Source organism: Triticum urartu, chromosome 7A (genome assembly GCF_056163025.1).
Source record: "Triticum urartu cultivar PI428250 chromosome 7A, HENAU_Tu73, whole genome shotgun sequence".
Lineage (NCBI taxonomy): Eukaryota > Viridiplantae > Streptophyta > Magnoliopsida > Poales > Poaceae > Triticum > Triticum urartu.
In genome coordinates, this window is record NC_141879.1 from 118,737,263 (window position 1) to 118,756,137 (window position 18,875).

The 18,875-nt window shown below is 44.0% G+C and overlaps 1 pseudogene; it reads left to right on the forward strand.

The window, feature by feature from the left end:
• The first annotated feature begins 16,387 nt into the window (after window positions 1–16,387).
• Window positions 16,388–17,909, forward strand: LOC147958423 (putative FBD-associated F-box protein At3g50710; annotated as a pseudogene).
• Window positions 17,910–18,875: the final 966 nt, after the last annotated feature.

Here is an 18,875-nt window from a genome sequence, read left to right on the forward strand (position 1 = left end):
AAGAACGGAAACGTATTCCTTGGATTGACTGTGTGTGATATACATACGAACGGAAATGTTTTTTGGGATTCACCATGTGGGACGTACATACCTACGGAAATTATTTTCTCGGATTACCGTGTGGGATGTACATATCTACGGAAACGATTGGGTTTCGATGCCTCGCCCGATCGCACACGGCCCCAGCCTGGGTCCCAGGAGGGCCTATTCCCGACGATTTCTGGGTCGTGTGCGAAGGACACGCTATCGCACACACTCACTTGGCGACGGTTCCAAATGTCGTCGCAGAAAGGGGTTAAAAACTGTTTGTTTAGGACCGACGCACACCAGTGTCCTGGAACATATCATATGCTCCATGACGTTCCAAACGTCTTTGAAGTCCCGATTCTAAGCTGTAAAGCATGGCACACTGAACTATCGAGTAGTCATCAGCTTCGCTCTGCCAGACGTTCATAACGTCTGAAGTTGCTCCTGCAGCGGGTCTTGCACCTAGTGGTGCTTCCAGGATGTAATTCTTCTGTGCAGCGATGAGGGTAATCCTCAAGTTACGGACCTAGTCTGTGTAGTTTCTACCATCATCCTTCAACTTAGCTTTCTCTAGGAACGCATTAAAATTCAAGGGAACGGTAGCCCGGGGCATTGATCTACAACAACATAGATATGCAAAAACTTTCAGGTACTAACTTCATGATAAATTAAATTTCAATTAATCATATTACTAAAGAACTCCCACTTAGATAGACATCCCTCTAGTTATCTAAATGATCACGTGATCCATATCAACTAAACCATGTCCGATCATCACGTGCGATGGAGTAGTTTTCAGTGGTGAACATCACTATGTTGATCATATCTACTATATGATTCACATTCGACCTTTGGTCTTAGTGTTCCGAGGCCATATCTATATATGCTAGGCTCGTCAAGTTTAACCCGAGTATCCTACACGTGCAAAACTGGCTTGCACCCGTTGTATGTGAACGTAGAGCTTATCACACCCGATCATCACGTGGTGTCTCAGCACGACGAACTGTAGCAATGGTGCATACTCAGGGAGAACACTTATACCTTGAAATTTAATGAGGGATCATCTTATAATGCTACCGTTGTACTCAGCAAAATAAGATGCATAAAAGATAAATATCACATGCAATCAAAATATGTGACATGATATGGCCATCATCATCTTGTGCCTTTGATCTCCATCTCCAAAGCACCGTCATGATCTCCTTCGTCACCGGCTTCACACCGTGATCTCCATCGTAGAATCATTGTCATCTCGCCAACAATTGCTTCTATGACTATCGCTACCGCTTAGTGACAAAGTAAAGCAATTACATGGCGATTGCATTTCATACAATAAAGAGACAACCATAAGGATCCTGCTAGTTGCCAATAGATTTTACAAAACATGGTCATCTCATACAACAATTTATATATCATCACGTCTTGACCATATAACATCACAACATGCCCTGCAAAAACAAGTTAGATGTCCTCTACTTTGTTGTTGCAAGTTTTACGTGGCTGCTATGGGCTTTTAGAATGAACCGTTCTTACCTACGCATCAAAACCACAACGATTTTTCGTCAAGTGTGTTGTTTTAACCTTCAACAAGGACCAGCCGTAGTCAAACTCGATTCAACTAAAGTTGGAGAAATAGACACCCGCTAGCCACCTGTGTGCGAAGCACGTCGGCAGAACCAGTCTCATGAACGTGGTCATGTAATGTCGGTCTGGGCCGCTTCATCCAACAATACCACTGAATCAAAGTAAGACGTTAGTGGTAAGCAGTATGACTATTATCGCCCACAATTATTTGTGTTCTACTCGTGCATATCATCTACGCATAGACCTGGCTCTGATACCATTGTTGGGAATCATAGCAATTTAAAAAATTCCTACGATCACGCAAGATCTATCTAGGAGATGCATAGCAATGAGAGGGGAGAGTGTGTCCACGTACCCTCGTAGACAGAAAGCAGAAGCATTATGTCAACGTGGTTGATGTAGTCGAACGTCTTCACGATCCAACCGATCCAAGTACCGAACGTACGACACCTCCGTGTTCAGCACACGTTTAGCTCGATGACGTCCCTCGAGCTCTTGATCCAGTAGAGGGTCGAGGGAGAGTTCCGTCAGCATGACGGTGTGGCAACGATTCCCAACAGCTGCAATGTCCCACATCAACACCACCTTACACCACTTTATCTGCTCTGCATTGCAGCTACCAACACCCATAGAAACCCGAGTGACAAATACTTGGAAACAAACAATAGTACATAACTGAATCCAAAGGAGATTTATCAGAGGTGGTAGTCGTATGAGGAAGCATTAGGAAGTTTAGTAGTGAATCCAAATCAATCAAAGGGTCATGTTTTATAGAAAAAGAATATCCGTCTTCTAGTTGTCAACATACCTGCACAGAGAATTATATCATGAAAAAGGAACAAGTCCGAAACTAACATCTCATATTAATATTAACCCATCTAAATATCCAAAAAAGAGAGAGGGGAGTTGGTAATTAGCTGCCTAGGAAGAACTAACATTTCACCAATAGAGTTGCTCAAATGCTAACCAACTCATGTCAGCTTATGATATCATGACTGTCGGTGTCAAAACGGGCGGATCTCGGGTAGGGGGTCCCGAACTGTGCGTCTAGGCGGATGGTAACAGGAGACAAGGGACACAATGTTTTACCCAGGTTCGGGCCCTCTTGATGGAGGTAAAACCCTACGTCCTGCTCGATTAATATTGATGATATGGGTGGTACAAGAGTAGATCTACCACGAGATCAAGGAGGCTAAACCCTAGAAGCTAGCCTATGGTATGATTGTTGTTGTGTATATGATCTATCGACTAGCCTGGCCCTGGTTTATATAATGCACCAGAGGCCTAGGTTAACAAGAGTCCTAGCCGAATACGCCGGTGGGGAGAAGTCCTTGTCTTGATCGCCAAGTCTTGTGGAATCTTCCTTGTATGCGGCAGCTATCCGAACTGGCCCATGAGTATACGGCCACGGGGGTCCTCGGCCCAATCTATCAGGTCGGGAGATGACGTGTTGAGTACCCCCTAGTCCAAGACACCGTCAGTAGCCCCCTGAATCGGTCTTCAAGTTAGGGACGCTCCTCGATTCTTCTGAACTGTTCTTCATCTTCAGTCGTCGGTCTTGAAAACTGGTTCAACAAATCTTCTTTATCTTCGATCTTGAGGATCGCTGAATTGCATTCGACGGGTTTACACATCGGCTATCCGAGGAGTCCCTTTAAGTTTCCGGCCTTTATCAATGCCTTGTTATTTTTATGCCACACCTCGGGTTTGAAGTTGTTCCCGGGAGGCAGTGTCCTCTTGCGTCCGAGCTCCAACGCTGGACTGCATTAGAGGTATCTTTTGCAGCCGAGCACCAACGCCAGACTGCTTTCTGAGCTCCAACACCGGAATGTATCCGAGCTCCAACGCCAGACTGTGTCCAAGCTCCAACGCCGGACTATATCCGAGGTGTCATATCACCTTGGTTCAAAAAAGTTGAAGGAGTTTAGCCGAGCTTAATGCCGGAAATGCCCTCTATGGATCCAGCCACTAGCGCCCGAGCTTTATGCCGGACTGCTTCCGAGGTGGTGCACCACCCCGACTATGGGCCGATTTTTTGTCAATATTTTTTATTGGTGCAATTTATTCTCTGCCGAGATATATAGCTAGTAGCCCTCAAGGTGTGTATCGGTCTAAAACCCGAGATGCACATGAAGGATGACATAAGACCGCTGATCCCAGTAGCTGCTGAGACTCAGGTTGATTTGCAAAATCGGCCTGAGGATCAAGTCCTAGCTCGGCAGAATACTTCGGGACGCTAAAAGCGGCGTGCTCAGTCCTCGAGACTCAGGTTGGGTGCGGCCGACCAACCTGAGGATCAAAATCTCCTCGGAAACTATATTGCACATAAAATTTTCTGCATTGGACAAGCAATGCAGTAGCCCCCGAGACACTGGTCGGATGGCAACACCAGATCAGGGGATCGATGTGCCCCTTTAATATTTGTAAATAATAAGCCCGAAGCCCAGTAGCCCCCGAGCCTTAATGCGGGCACGGGTGGACGAATTAAGGATCAATATGCATAGTAAAATCACAAATTATGTGTAATGACTCTATGTATCCAAGTACTTTACGTCATTAATGCTCGGATCCGCATTGTACAAAACTTTGTTGACCGACCATCGGCTTCCACCTCCTCGGCCAGTAGCCGAGGAGTGTTTGTCCTACTTTATAAAGCCTCTATGAGGGCAAAGATTTACAACAAACAAGGCAATCTAGCCATGTGGTTTTATAAACAAAGGTACACAGAGAGATATGTTATATTACTGTTTAACAGAAGAAATGTCTTCCAAAGAAAATAGTCCCGCTATCGGTTCCTTTCTTTGGGTTGTCATGCTAAGCATGATCATTAAACCTCAGCTCTAATGTAAGAGCAAAATATCGAGGATTTACTTTGGGAGGCCAGTTAATAGCCCCCGGTAGTGTTTGGCGACAGTCGGGGTCAAGCCGTAAGCACTTCGGCCAATGTTATGAAGGGCCTGTTATTTAACATAGTCATCGGATCGCTGACCAGTTTACGCTTATTGTGACAGTCAGTTTTCAACTTTCTCCACTGAGGTGCTTAACCATGTGAGCTAGAAGCACAATCGCAGTGGTTCTCCCTTTGCACGCCTAGCCGAACAAAACGGAACGTAGGAAGCAAGTGCAGGAGCCGGGCAACCCAACTATTGACCGAAGACACAATTCGAAACCGATGCATATATAGCAATATCTGAGAATGTTTTTGCCGAATCCCTAAAAGGTGTCCGGCGTTGCACTGCGAGACTAATGCTGGAAAAGCACAAATAGTTTAAAAGTGCTAAAAAGCTTGGAAAACCAAGAAACGTTAGTAAAAACATGACGTCCGAACAATATCAAGTGTTTGGTGCCAATCCGAAAATTGGTCTTAGAAAAAAGAAGTGCTTCTGTCGTGCTTTAACATGATACATCCTATCTCAAGACTTCGAGCGGGTCAGCCTACGGCTTCAACCTCCTATCCCGAGGGCGGAGTACTTCTTGTCAGGCCAGTTTAGCAAACTAATCTCTAGCGGCTTTGAGAGAGAAATTAGGCTCCCCAGCTAGTGACCGCACACTCGTGTCGAAAAAAGGAGTGATAAATAATAATAATAATAATAATAATAATAATAAAACTTTGCAACGACTAAGAAGAAGAACACTTATTATAAAACAGCTCAAATAAACTTAAGAGCCCCCAAGTGACTTGGGTAGGAGAATGATTGCATGTACCGAAGTACTTATATCATATCTATGTTCAACCGAACTTTAAACGCGTCTTAACCGACCGTCGGCTTCTCCCTCTTCGGTCAAGGACCGAAAAGTGTTATGTACTCCATTTGTCGAGAGTATCGATGGTGTTTCCAATAACCAGGCAATCAGGTCATAAGGCTGTAACAGACAAAGCGCGCTCAGGGAACTTATGCTATATTACCGCGAAGTGTAAGAAGCATCTTCGAAGAAAATAGTACCCCCACCGATACCTTTCTTCGGTGCTCATTGTTATTATGAGACTTGTGCAATAGATTTTTTGTACTCATGAGTTCCGTTGTGTGCCGACCATCATTGAAAACTATAAGAGCGCTAGCTTTCGGCTTCACCCAGTCTGAGATCCGGCTCGGGCGACCCGATCGTGACAATCGCAGAGGTGCTTCCTTTACTCCCTAGCCGAACAATCGGGAACGTAGGGGTAAACACAGGAGCGAGGCAACCCAGCTTGCAAATCGCTTAAGTCAATATGGTGCATATTGTGGCGTAATACACGAACAAGGAACGAAGCCGTACAAGTATAATCATATGCAACAGGGAAAGCCTCATAAAGGAAGCCCCCAAGTAAATGGGGTATTTAAATTTATGCATCACAAACAAAGTTTGGACATGGAAATTTTTTACAAGCAACTTTTTTCCAAAAAAGTATAATGCTTGGTCGAACCGAACACAAGTTAGAAATTAAAGCTTTGAGCGTGAAAGCGACTTAGCTGGTTAATGTGTTCGGTATTGATGACGCGGTCCGAGCTTGATGCGGGGCAAGGTTCCATCCCCCAAGCTGGTCCCGAGGTGGCGGAGCGGAGAGCTCGACACGCCGAAGTGGTGACATAGCACGGTCGATGCAGACCGGCAGAGTGACGCCGAAGTCCCCGGATCATTTTCCTATGCACAAAAATAGTGCAAACGGGAGATAATAGTAATGATGACAATTAAAAAAAATTGTTACATAATAAATAATTTATGCAAGGTGAGTAATAAAAGAAATATGGCCTGGCGCCGAAGTCAATGTCCATGCAGGGCGTCGGCGTGATGCGATAAAGGCGTGGCAAAGCCTAAATTCGCAGGTCGGTCCGAGCTCCGGATGCGGCGTTCGCCGGACTATGTACAGAAACTGACCGAACCACCATGCGACTGTCATTAATGCGGCCACCATTTGATAGACCTGTGTACATATGATGGACAAACCAGAGTAATAATTCCTTGGGAAAAATGAACCCAAACAAGCAAAAAATACTGGGATTAATAACACCTGGTTTATTTGTTGTAGCAATCCGAAGGAAGGTGATTCCCAAAATTGGGACTCGCTCGGCACACCCATTGCCTGATGGACGATAAAACGACGACATGGCAATGCTGGTAAAGGTTGGCTCACCGAGGCAAAGCCCTCGGCCCAGCTAACGTGACGGAGCTGGTTGGCTAGTGACGCTGAAGTGCCCGGAGTAGGTTGATGAAGAGATGGCGAAGCCCCTGGTCCAGCCGAGATGTCGAAGCCTCGATGTCAGTCGATGAGTCAAAGTAGGTCGGCGTGATGGACACCAGCTTGAAGAAGTAATAGTGCGGCCCTGTCGATGCAGGTCGTGACGTGGTCGATGTCGGCTTGATGAAGCGACCGTGCGGCGATGCCGGTATGCCTGCTACGTGTAATCCGTGGGGCGGCGATGTTGGTGATGATTTATCCTTCGCGATGCCGGACTCTTGTTCGGCTTGCCGAGATGATGATCCGAAGAAGTTGAGCTCGGCTCAACAAAGTGACGCCGCGTCTAGCGCAGGTCGGCAGCCGTGGAGTAATATTGCCGGACTGGTTTGACACCAGCATGATGTTGAAGATCATGTTCAAAAGATCTTAAAGTTAGTGGGATGTGTTCGGGAACAAAACACAATACCACATACAAAACTTCCTTCAAAAGGGATGTCTGAAACCCCGTTCATAAAAAAGATGAACTCGGGTCGGATTCGTTTTCGCGCAGAAAACAGATTCGAAAAGTGATGCACTAATCGGAAGGTTCCCGGAGTTTGGACGGTCGGATCGAGCTGAAATTTTGAGAGGTGGTAGATATAGGAATTCCGCAGCCGATCAACGGTTGGATCTTCCAAAGGACGTCCGAGATAGAAGCTGGACACCACGCCCTAAACTCATCCAAATTCCCGTCCAGATTTGACAGGGCTTCGGTATATCGTGGATTGCCAGAGATTCCTCCATCGGAACTCGACGAAATTTTCCAGGGTTGTTATAGACTCAATTCCACACAATTCCACCAAAGCGATCGTCAAAGCGATACTCGAGGAGGTGGTGGTGGCAGATACGAGTTCGCTGTCCAAAAAAACAGCACAGTCGCTTGAGGGCAATGTTGACGTTGAGCCCCCGAGCTCTATAGATGATTCCTCCGTGATCTTGCTAGATATCGGAGTTGATGTTTGATGAAGGCCCTCGTCCGAACATGGTGATCCGAACACGGGGCGCAATTCTTGGTCGAACCAAGGTGACCAGTCGAGCTGGTGACGAAGATGCCGAAGTCGCAGTTGATCTGCAGGCGAGCCATCAATCCTTTTGTCGATCACACAGCGGAACTCTCAATGAAAGCACCAATGTCAGTGTCAAAACGGGCGGATCTCGGGTAGGGGGTCCCGAACTGTGCGTCTAGGTGGATGGTAACAGGAGACAAGGGACACAATGTTTTACCCAGGTTCGGGACCTCTTGATGGAGGTAAAACCCTACGTCCTGCTCGATTAATATTGATGATATGGGTGGTACAAGAGTAGATCTACCACGAGATCAAGGAGGCTAAACCCTAGAAGCTAGCCTATGGTATGATTGTTGTTGTGTATATGATCTATCGACTAGCCTGACCCTGGTTTATATAATGCACCAGAGGCCTAGGTTAACAAGAGTCCTAGCCGAATACGCCGGTGGGGAGAAGTCCTTGTCTTGATCGCCAAGTCTTGTGGAATCTTCCTTGTATGCGGCAGCTATCCGAACTGGCCCATGAGTATACGGCCACGGGGGTCCTCGGCCCAATCTATCAGATCGGGAGATGACGTGTTGAGTACCCCCTAGTCCAAGACAGTCAATGACAATACCCGAAGAACTAGAAATAGTAGAATATATAGATTTCAAAAGTTTTTGGTGTTTTACTGAATGCCATATATCCATCTATAGTAGCATAAGTTTCTTATCTACACTCTGAACATGTTCCCAAGGAAACGAAGGCTAAAAGTAGCAGTAGGTATTCACTAACCAATATAAGGAAGATGATCCAAAGGAAGAGCACATCCAGTTTTGTCTCCAGCAGCAGCAAGGGCACTATGGCAGAACTGATCTTCCCAAGATATCATATAAATTGTGTGTGTGACTCTATCACCTGGTGCATCATCAGAGATACGAACATCAATGTTTGCTTACAAAAGCATGTTACTGGATAACCATCCAATTCAAGACAAAAAATGATAATAGCATAATAACCTCTTATTGGACAGAAAAATGGCTATTAGAAAAATAGAACAAATGGTTCATATCATTAAATCAGATCCAAATCATATGCCTGGTTGACTCTGTAACTTACCATGGCCAGACCCCTGACTACTTCCAAATCATAACCTCCACGTTTTGTCGATGCTTGTGAAACATCCCCTTTGTTGCCACTCCCTCAATTAGAGTTTGATTGACATGACGATAAGGGCATGTGTAACTCTTGCTCAATCAAAATCCATGCAAACCATTTTACAGAAATTATAATGCATCATAGAGTTGAACACATATCAATAGATATTGCACTACTGATACAAAAGAGGCATTACTAATACACATAGCACATTCAGCTAGGCATTTAGACAAAGATGTGGAGGGCATGCTACTAAAGCATTAGTTGATGCTACATAAGAAAAGATAGAAACTGATATTTTCATTAGCAATCAACCAAACACTTTTTTGGAATAAGAGTTGATCAAAATCACACTACATGAGACCTTCTAGATTAGCTAATAAACTTACCAAGAAACAACCTTCATATACTTGCTCTCAAATATCACCCAATAGGTTTACTTTCTGCAATGTATCCTAACTAAGTAACTATTACTTCAGGAAACTGTGACTCGCTAACAATGATTTTTGAGAATTCTAACATGCAAGTTTCATGAATCATACGACTTTAGGAAACCTATAGAGAAGGCTAATGGCTGTTAAATCATGAGAGCAATGAGTACTATACCAGCCATTCGACAAACAAAGTCAATCTATTCTATAAGTAGAGGTTGCGAGTCTTCTGGCTAGAAACATCCAGATAACTACACCAAATCATAATAATTTTTCAGAAACGACACATATTAACCCAAATTCTTTAAGGATTGTATCAGTGGCATCAAACGTTACCATTTAAGGTTCAATGGTGGCTTCAGTTAAGAGGACCATAAGTAGGTACATGTGTGCTTTCCCACTGAACAAAGCAAGACAGATTGCGAGTGGAAACTCCGTGATGCAAGAGCTGAAACAAAATTATATAGAAACAACACTGGTATGCGTCGGTCCTATACAAACGGTTATTAACCCCTTTTCGCGACGGCATTTGGAACCATCGTCTAGTGAGTGTGGGCGATGGGGGGATCCTTCCCACACGGCCAAGAAATCGTCGGGGATATGCCCTCCTAGCACACACGCTCGACAAAATGAGGTCATGTGCGACCGGCGAGCGTTCAAATACGAAAATACGTACATTAGAGCTAAAAATACAATTATACGGCAAAATTGTTTTCGGTCGCAAGTACATACCACACAGTCAGTCCCCGCTAAACGTTTCCGTTCGTATGTACATCCCACATAGTCGCTCCAAGGAAAACATTTTCGTTCACAGGTACATCACACACAATTTTTCCTGTTAAATCATTTGTGTTATTAAATGTATCACACACGGTCCATAGAAGAAACTGTGTGCCAAAGGTTGTCCATCACACATAGTTTTTATGTGGTAAATGTTCGCGCGAGGTGGCCTAACGCAAACAGTTTTCAAGAGAAAGTCATGTGTGATTGTTCATTGATCCAACACGGTTTATTCCTAGAAACTGTGTGCGTTGCCTGAGGTCATCGCCCACGGTATTTTTTCAACAACCGTTCATAATATAAAAACCCAATTAGCAGGCTAATTGCCCTATTATTAATAATCCATTTATTAATCTAATTGACATTCATATTAAGCACGTAATATATTTCATTTCCATATTAAGGAAGTAGAATTTCATAATTGAAATATATCAGAGTACAACATGATATAGCTTCAGCACTCGGCTACCCCATTACACAACTGCACTAGCACCAACTTTCACATGCAACATCTATAACCTTTTGAAATTAGCATCATAGACGATACATAGACATATGCATCTCATCTGGAAAACTGCTGAAGCGGAAGGCGAATATTGAGCCTTCATTGATGTTGAAGGTCTTTGCAACTTTAGGCCAGTGCCTGTGGATGATTGACCATCAATCCTTCGTCCTCTTCAGGAACACTTCAATATTGAACCATGGGTGTTGTATGAATACCTTCCTCGCCTCCTGACCATAGAGGTGGGTTGAGAGGTAATCATTAGTGAACTACTTTGGAAAGGCCTGAAAACAAGGATGTGCATAAATATCTTCTCTATATTGGAAATGGGGCAAAGGAATAAAAAAAGGCAAGGTATAATAGTTAGTACCATCTTGTAGTGAACTGATGTCTTCTTCATTGTGCAGACAAAGATCTTGTTGTTTTTTGTCGCTAATTTCTATATCCTAACAATCTTTCCGAGTTTCTTGACTTGACTGATATTCATGGATAACTCATTTCCCCATATGCAAAAAGGGTTGAACGGTGGGTCAAAACCTCTGACAAGAGGACCTACATGTGCAAGACCAAATTGTTAAAAACCAAACCATTAGAATGGTTCCTGCAATTGCACAATAATGTGCTATTAGAGAACGGACCATGCACATGCTAACCTCGATTATAAACCTCGGTGCTTCCCATTGTTTCCCTGCAACACATATAAGGTAGTTAGTCATCAGGTTAAGTAAGGGTTCGCATGCTATCAGTAAAAATATGTTGATGGAAAATAAGCACATTGCAGATTCATCAGATTAATTCAAGCCACATGGAAAATCCATTTATCCAAACCAAGCATGATTAAGAACTAGGAAATATAGCACTTGTATATGTTTCTCATGTATTAAGTGCAGCCAAATTCAATTTATTCCTCACATGCACAACAATAAAAAATTCTACCCACGACAATTGGACATCGCAGTGTAGAATTGAACCAAGTAGTTAGCTAAACACCCCAAAAATGAACCAAACATTAACTGAGCACCACATTGCACAATATAACATACTCCCAATAGAAGATCAGATAGTTAACCAAACCAAGCATGCTTAACAACTTGGAAATATAGCAATTGTATTTGTTTCTCATGTATTTAGTACAGCCAAATTCAATTTATTCCTCACATGGTATATAATAACAGAATGCAGCCACAACAATTGAACATCGCATTGCAGAATTGAACCAAGCAGTTAACTAAACACCACAACAGATGAACCAAATGTTAACTGAGCATCACATTGCACAATATAACATACTCGTAATAGAAGATCTGACATTTAACCAAACCAAGAATGCTTAACAACTTGGAAATATTGCACCCTAAAGAATTGAACATCACATTTGCAGAATTGAACCAAGCAGTTAACTGAACACCACATTGCACGACCTATAGAACATATACACTATAGCAGAAAATTGCATGGTAAAAGTAGATAGCACAATTCACTAGAATTTGTTAAGGAAAGGCAGTAGCTAGCAAACTGAATATGGGTCCTTATAGTGAGCTAATAAGACAACCTACTCCTCATTGTCGGAGATATCAATGACAATTGGCTCCTTGGACATGGAAGAGGGCAAGGCCTCCGCATCGTGGGTGCCCTCGTTGTAGTGGTGAGTTGCCTGAGCCGCTCCGGGCACCAACCTGCTGGCTCTCGAGATGAGGTAAGCATGTGCACGCTGAGAAAACACCTCGTAGTCTTCGTCGAAGGCATCTACGGTGGCCTCAATAAAACGCCATGAACTGTCGTTTAAAGCAGCCAACCGCGTCGCAGCGTCGACGCGGGAGGCATCAATGGTTGCCTCGACGGTGAGGTGCTCCTCCAAGATCTAGGGGTCGGCACGAATGGCAGCCATCGTGACCTCATCCGTGCGTGCGGGCGCGATTTGCTTCTCCACTGCCAAATGCTCCTTGAGATCCTGGCTATACTGCGTGCACCATGGCTTAGGGGTGGCGCTTATTTGGTGGAGGGGTCGGTGATTTGGGTGGAAGGTGTCGCACTCGCACCGGCGGTCGGGGCATGTGGGATGTGGAAGGAGGAGGAGGATGGGGTCGGGTATGGATTACCTGCTTGGATAGGCGAGGCCGAGCAGCTTGAAGGAGGGTCACCGGCGAGGAGGCAGCGCTGCAAGCAAGGAGTGAAGGTTTCAACTTGGAAAGGAAGGCGGAAACAGGGGAAATGTGGCTTTTGGTAAGGGGGAGGGGGCTAGGAGGTAGATATTTCTGCGGAAGCCAGAAATTTGGAATCGCTTCAGCAAAAAAACTGGCGCGCAAAGTGTCATCAGACACGGTCCCTTATTCAGAACTGTGTACGATATGTGAACATACAAACGATTCAGATAGCTTAACCCGTGTGTGTTGAGTTTGAACGTAAAACATTTTGGTTCGAATTTCCCTGGTTATAGTGGTCATCCACGTCATTACATAATTTGGGTACACAAAGGAGACTAACTTCTTAATCGATCAAGTTCAGTAATTAAACAGAGCTAGATGACCTAAACATTACTCTAACAAATCAAAGACCGACGCTCTTAATTAAACAAAACAAAGAGTACTACTACGGCTGGTGCTCGTCAATATCCGCCACCGCCTCCATGTCTAGCTCGCGGCCGCGCTCTTGCTGGAGTGGGCCACCGAAGTTACCCTCACAACGTGGGTCCACGTCCCCATCTTTCACCGGCGACGAATGAACAGTGAAATGATATTTGGGAAGTGAGCTAGTGTGCTTGACACGCCGACTGTGGACTGTAGCCGACGCACCTTCTCGCGTAAGCCATAGGCGTACTATAAATCGACGGTGCTCCAAGATATTTTGTGCTGCATCTCACACGGTTGGTGATAATAAACTATGTGCGATCTACTTGATTTATCGTCTTGATTTGAATTACGTAATTGGGGTCACAACTACAAAGGATGGTGTTTGAATTGTTAGAACTTTTATCTGCAGTGAACATGCAACTATAGGTGTGTCGTCAAAAAAATGGAATTATTCAGGGTTCGTTTGGATGTTTTTATACATTAACTTGGTTTTCCAGGCATTTTATGCGCATAATTCTAATTTGAACTACATGCACATGCTCCAGTGCATATAAACTAGTTGAAAAAACAAATATGTGTCCTTGGTTGCATGATTAGGTCTCATGCAAGAAATGGGAATGAATGTCACACACCCTCCCACCGTCACTCGGTCGCAAACATTGAGATACATGGCTTTTAAATTCTAGTAAATCCAAAACTCGTTTGAAAATCATGAAACTTGGCATGCTATCATGGAGCGGCATCAACATGCCGTGGTAAAAAATTTGTCCCATTTGGGGCAGGTTTGGGTATAAGCTTCTCACAAACCAGAGCTTCTCACAACAAGCGTGATGGTTTCGGTAGGGAACGTCCCACCTTTGGGGACGAAACGATATCTATTGCCTCTTATTGCTTCCAAAAAATTTCTCATGTCAACATAGAACAACAGGAGTGTTGTGTCAATTTTTGTGATTTTCGGGGTTCATTTGGACATTTTTATGCATTAACTGAGTTCTCAATGCATCTATGTGCATAATTCAAATTTGAACTACATGCACATGCACCAATGCATATAAATTGGTTGAAAAATCAAATTTATGTCCTTGGGTGCATGCTTAGGTCCCATGCAAGAAATGGGAATGAATTTCAAACACTGGGGCACCGTTGATTGCCGGTAAAACATTGAGATGCCTGGTTTTTAAATTCTAGTAAATCCAAAACTTGTCTGAAATTCATGAAACTTGGCATGCTATCATGGAGCGGCATCAACATGTCATGGTAAAATTTTTGTCCCATTTGGGGCAGGTTTGGGTATATGCTTCTCACAAACCAGAGCTTCTCACAACAAGCATGATGGTTTCGGTACGGAACATCCCACCTTTGGGGACGAAATGATATCCATTGCCTGTTATTGCTTTCAAAAATTTTCTCGTGTCAACATAGAACAACAAGAGTGTTGTGTTAATTTTTGTGATTCTTCGGGGTTCGTTTAGACATTTTTATGCATTAACTGAGATTTCAATGCATTTATGTGGATAATTCAAATTTGAACTACATGCACATGCTCCAGTGCATATAAATTGGTTGAAAATAAAATATGTGTCCTTATGTGCATGCTTAGGTCCCCTGCAAGAAATGGGAATGAATTTCAAACGCCGGGGCACTGTTGATTGCCGACAAAACACTGAGATGCTTGGTTTTTAAATTCTAGTAAATCCAAAACTCGTCTGAAATTCATGAAACTTGGCATGCTATCATGGAGTGGCATCAACATGTTGTGGTAAAAAATTTGTCCCATTTGAGGCAGGTTTGGGTATATGCTTCTCACAAACTGGAGCTTCTCACAACAAGCATGATGGTTTCGGTAGGGAACGTCCCACCTTTGGGTTCCAAATGATATCCATTTCCTCTTATTGCTTCCAAAAAATTATTCGTGTCAACATAGAACAACAAGAGTGTTGTGTCAATTTTTGTGATTTTTTGGGGTTCGTTTGGACATTTTTATGCATTAACTAAGTTTTCAATCCATATATGTGCATAATTCAAATTTGAACTACATGCACATGCTCCAGTGCATATAAATTGGTTGAAAAATCAAATCTGTATCCTTGGGTGCATGCCTAGGTCACATGCAAGAAATGGGAATGAATTTCAAACACTGGGGCACCGTTGATTGCCGGCAAAACATTGAGATGCCTGGTTTTTAAATTCTAGTAAATCCAAAACTCATCTGAAATTCATGAAACTTGGCATGCTATCATGGAGCGGCATCAACATGTCGTGGTAAAAAATTTGTCCCATTTGGGGCAGGTTTGGGTATATGCTTCTCACAAACCAGAGCTTCTCACAACAAGCATGATGGTTTCGGTAGGGAACGTCCCACCTTTGGGGACAAAACGATATCCATTGCCTCCTATTGGTTTCAATTTTTTCTCGTGTCAACATAGAACAACATGAGTGTTGTGTCAATTTTTGTGACTTTTCGGGGTTCGTTTGGACATTTTTGTGCAGTAACTGAGTTTTCAACGCATTTATGTGCATAATTCAAATTTGAACTACATGCACATGCTCAAGTGCATATAAATTGGTTGAAAAATCAAATATGTGTCCTTATGTGCATGCTTAGGTCCCATGCAAGAAATGGGAATGAATTTCAAACACCAAGGCACTGTTGATTGCTGGCAAAACATTGAGATGCCTGGTTTCTAAATTCTAGTAAATCCAAAACTCGTCCCGTGCGCAGGTTCACCGAGAAGCGTGCGAGATATTCAACACAGGATTTGTGCATCTCTTCAATGCAAATGGTTCAGTGAAGCAGTAAAGCAGCAGAAAATAAACCAAAAAATATATGTGCTGCCACACGCCCCGTGTGCCGTGCGATCAGGCGTGAGTTGACGGGACGCATGCGAGCAGTCCGCCGCGCAGGCATACCGGGAGGCGTGCGTGCAGGTGTGTGTATTGACGGGGAGACATGCGAGTAGCTGTGTGAAATGATGGTAGGAATGGCAGACGTCCGCCGCGCGGGCTCACCGGGAGGCGAGACAACTTTTGACCGTAGCCTGCTCGCTCCCACTGGTCCGTATTAATTGCGTACCCGAGCCACCGTCCATAATAGGCGGCCGCACCCCCGGTCCACAGTGGTCACCGACGTCTAGACTCCGAAGTGTATGACGATGCCGCCGAAGTGCACCATCGGAGGGAGTGGCGACGCCGGGGCTGGTGAAGCACCCGCACAACGCGTGAAGCTGGCCACAGAGGTTTCCGTCGCCGCCGACAAGGTCTCGCGCGGGCAACAACACAACCTTGAATTCATCGGTGCCGTCGTGCCCCCCCCCCCAGCCGGAGCTGGAGGTCAACAGCAACTCTGGCAACAACTGCGACTCCGACGGAAAACCGGTTAGTCATCTATATACCCATTTGTGCGGCAAACATAGGAAGTGTTTTCTCTGGTTAATCCCCCCACCCACCCTCTATAATTTTTGGAATACAAATCCTATGGTTATGTTCTCTCAGTCCATGAAATCAGATCAATTAAGATTCGTTAGATGCACGTAGTGTATTGATTGTTTGAATGCTATCTGTATAGAGTTGGTGATTAATTGTTTGTTCTGTACAAATGATTTTTTGCTAATAATTCGATTAGGGTTAGCTTGCTTGCTAATAATTCATGGCCAAATCTTGAGAATTGATTTTGAATGTCCTACATATATGTTTGGACCCGGCTGAGCGGCCAGAAGCGCCCCCTGGACCTGAGGAACCAGTAGAATCTCCGGTAGACCGCATCAGCGATCTCTTAGACGGAATCCTTGGGGAGATCATCTCCCTTCTCCCCACCAAGGATGGTTGCCGCACACAAGTCCTCGCATCTCAGTGGCGCACTCTGTGGTGCACCGCGCCTCTTAATCTCGACTGTCGTCAGCTATATGTCGATGATGATTCTGAACTCCCCGGAGCCATCATCTCCTCCCACGAGGGCTCCGTTCAACGCATCTGCATCCCGGCTTGCTACCTGCTGGACATACCCTGCATGGTGGCCGCCTGGCTGACATCCCGTCAACTCGATAAACTCCAGCAACTTGAGTTCTACCATTACAACGATAGGTTACCACCAAGAGCTGCATATGTGCCCTCACCGCCGATGCCCATCTCATGGTTTTCCTCCTCTCTCCACACCGCCACCTTGACCTGGTGCCATCTAGCAAACTATCTGGTACAAATGCTTCGACTACCAGTGCTGAAAAAACTTGCGCTTGTGTTGGTTGATCTGTCGATGGCCTCACTTCACGGCATCATCCACTCTAGCTGCTCTGCACTGCAGCGTTTGGTGCTTGTTTTTGGAATAGGAATCCATATCCCTTGTCTCAAAATAAAGTTGTCTCACCTTGTAAGCAATGGAATTCATTTTGAAGGATAGGATCTCATCATCGAAGATGCCCCTTCACTTCAAAGGTTGCTCCTTAATTGTTGTTATAAACCTTCACAAATAATTGTGGTCTCTGCGCCTAAACTGGAGACCTTGGGTGCAATTATTGATCCGTTTGAATGGTTCGAGATGGTGTTTGCCTCCACACCTATTGAGGTACTATATATTATTCATGTACACTTTTGTAATTTGCATTTTTCATTTATGCGCATAAGTTAAGTATCATCTTGGAGTACATTTTCAGTGCTAATATTATGTTCTATGCTCAATGAAGCGCTTGTCCATCCTATCAGTGGTGGTGGATTCTGTCAAGACCTTATATATCATTATGTGGTGTTTTGATCTCAACATCATTATTGCCTTGCTGCAATGCTTTCCATGTCTGGAGAATTTGTATATGAAGGTGATGATTTCACGCACATTGAAAGCCCATATATAATGTACTATAATTAATCGTTCAGCTATCACTCTTTCAACATAATCTTTTTTAGACATTAATTGTTTTCAATCTTCATCTCTATTTAGGAACTAACACGTGGAGAAAAAGGTATAACCAATCGATGGTTCAAGAAGCACCGGGATTTTCTCAGATCTCACGGCATTCGTTTGAAGACAGTAACACTGGAAGGATATGCATCCAACAATGCAAAAGCTAGCTTTGTCACATTCTTCATGTTGAATGCGAGGGCACTATTGTCCGTGAGGATTAAGTTTTTCAACAAGAAATTTCTTACGGCTGCAGGTGTTGAACATCATAAAAAGAAGTTTCATGTGGATGATGACCCACAAGTATAGGGGATCTATCGTAGTCCTTTCGATAAGTAAGAGTGTCGAACCCAATGAGGAACAGAAGGAAATGGTAAGCGGTTTCCAGCGAGGTATTCTCTGCAAGTACTGAAATAAGTGGTAACAGATAGTTTTGTGATAGGATAATTTGTAACGCGCAACAAGTAACAAAAGTAAATAAAGTGCATCAAGGTGGCCCAATCCTTTTTGTAGAAAAGGACAAGCCTGGACAAACTCTTATATAGAGAAAAGCGCTCCCGAGGACACATGGGAATATCGTCAAGCTAGTTTTCATCACGCTCATATGATTCGCGTTCGGTACTTTGATAATTTGGTATGTGGGTGGACCGGTGCTTGGGTACTGCCCTTACTTGGACAAGCATCCCACTTATGATTAACCTCTATTGCAAGCATCCGCAACTACAACAAAAGTATTAAGGTAAACCTAACCA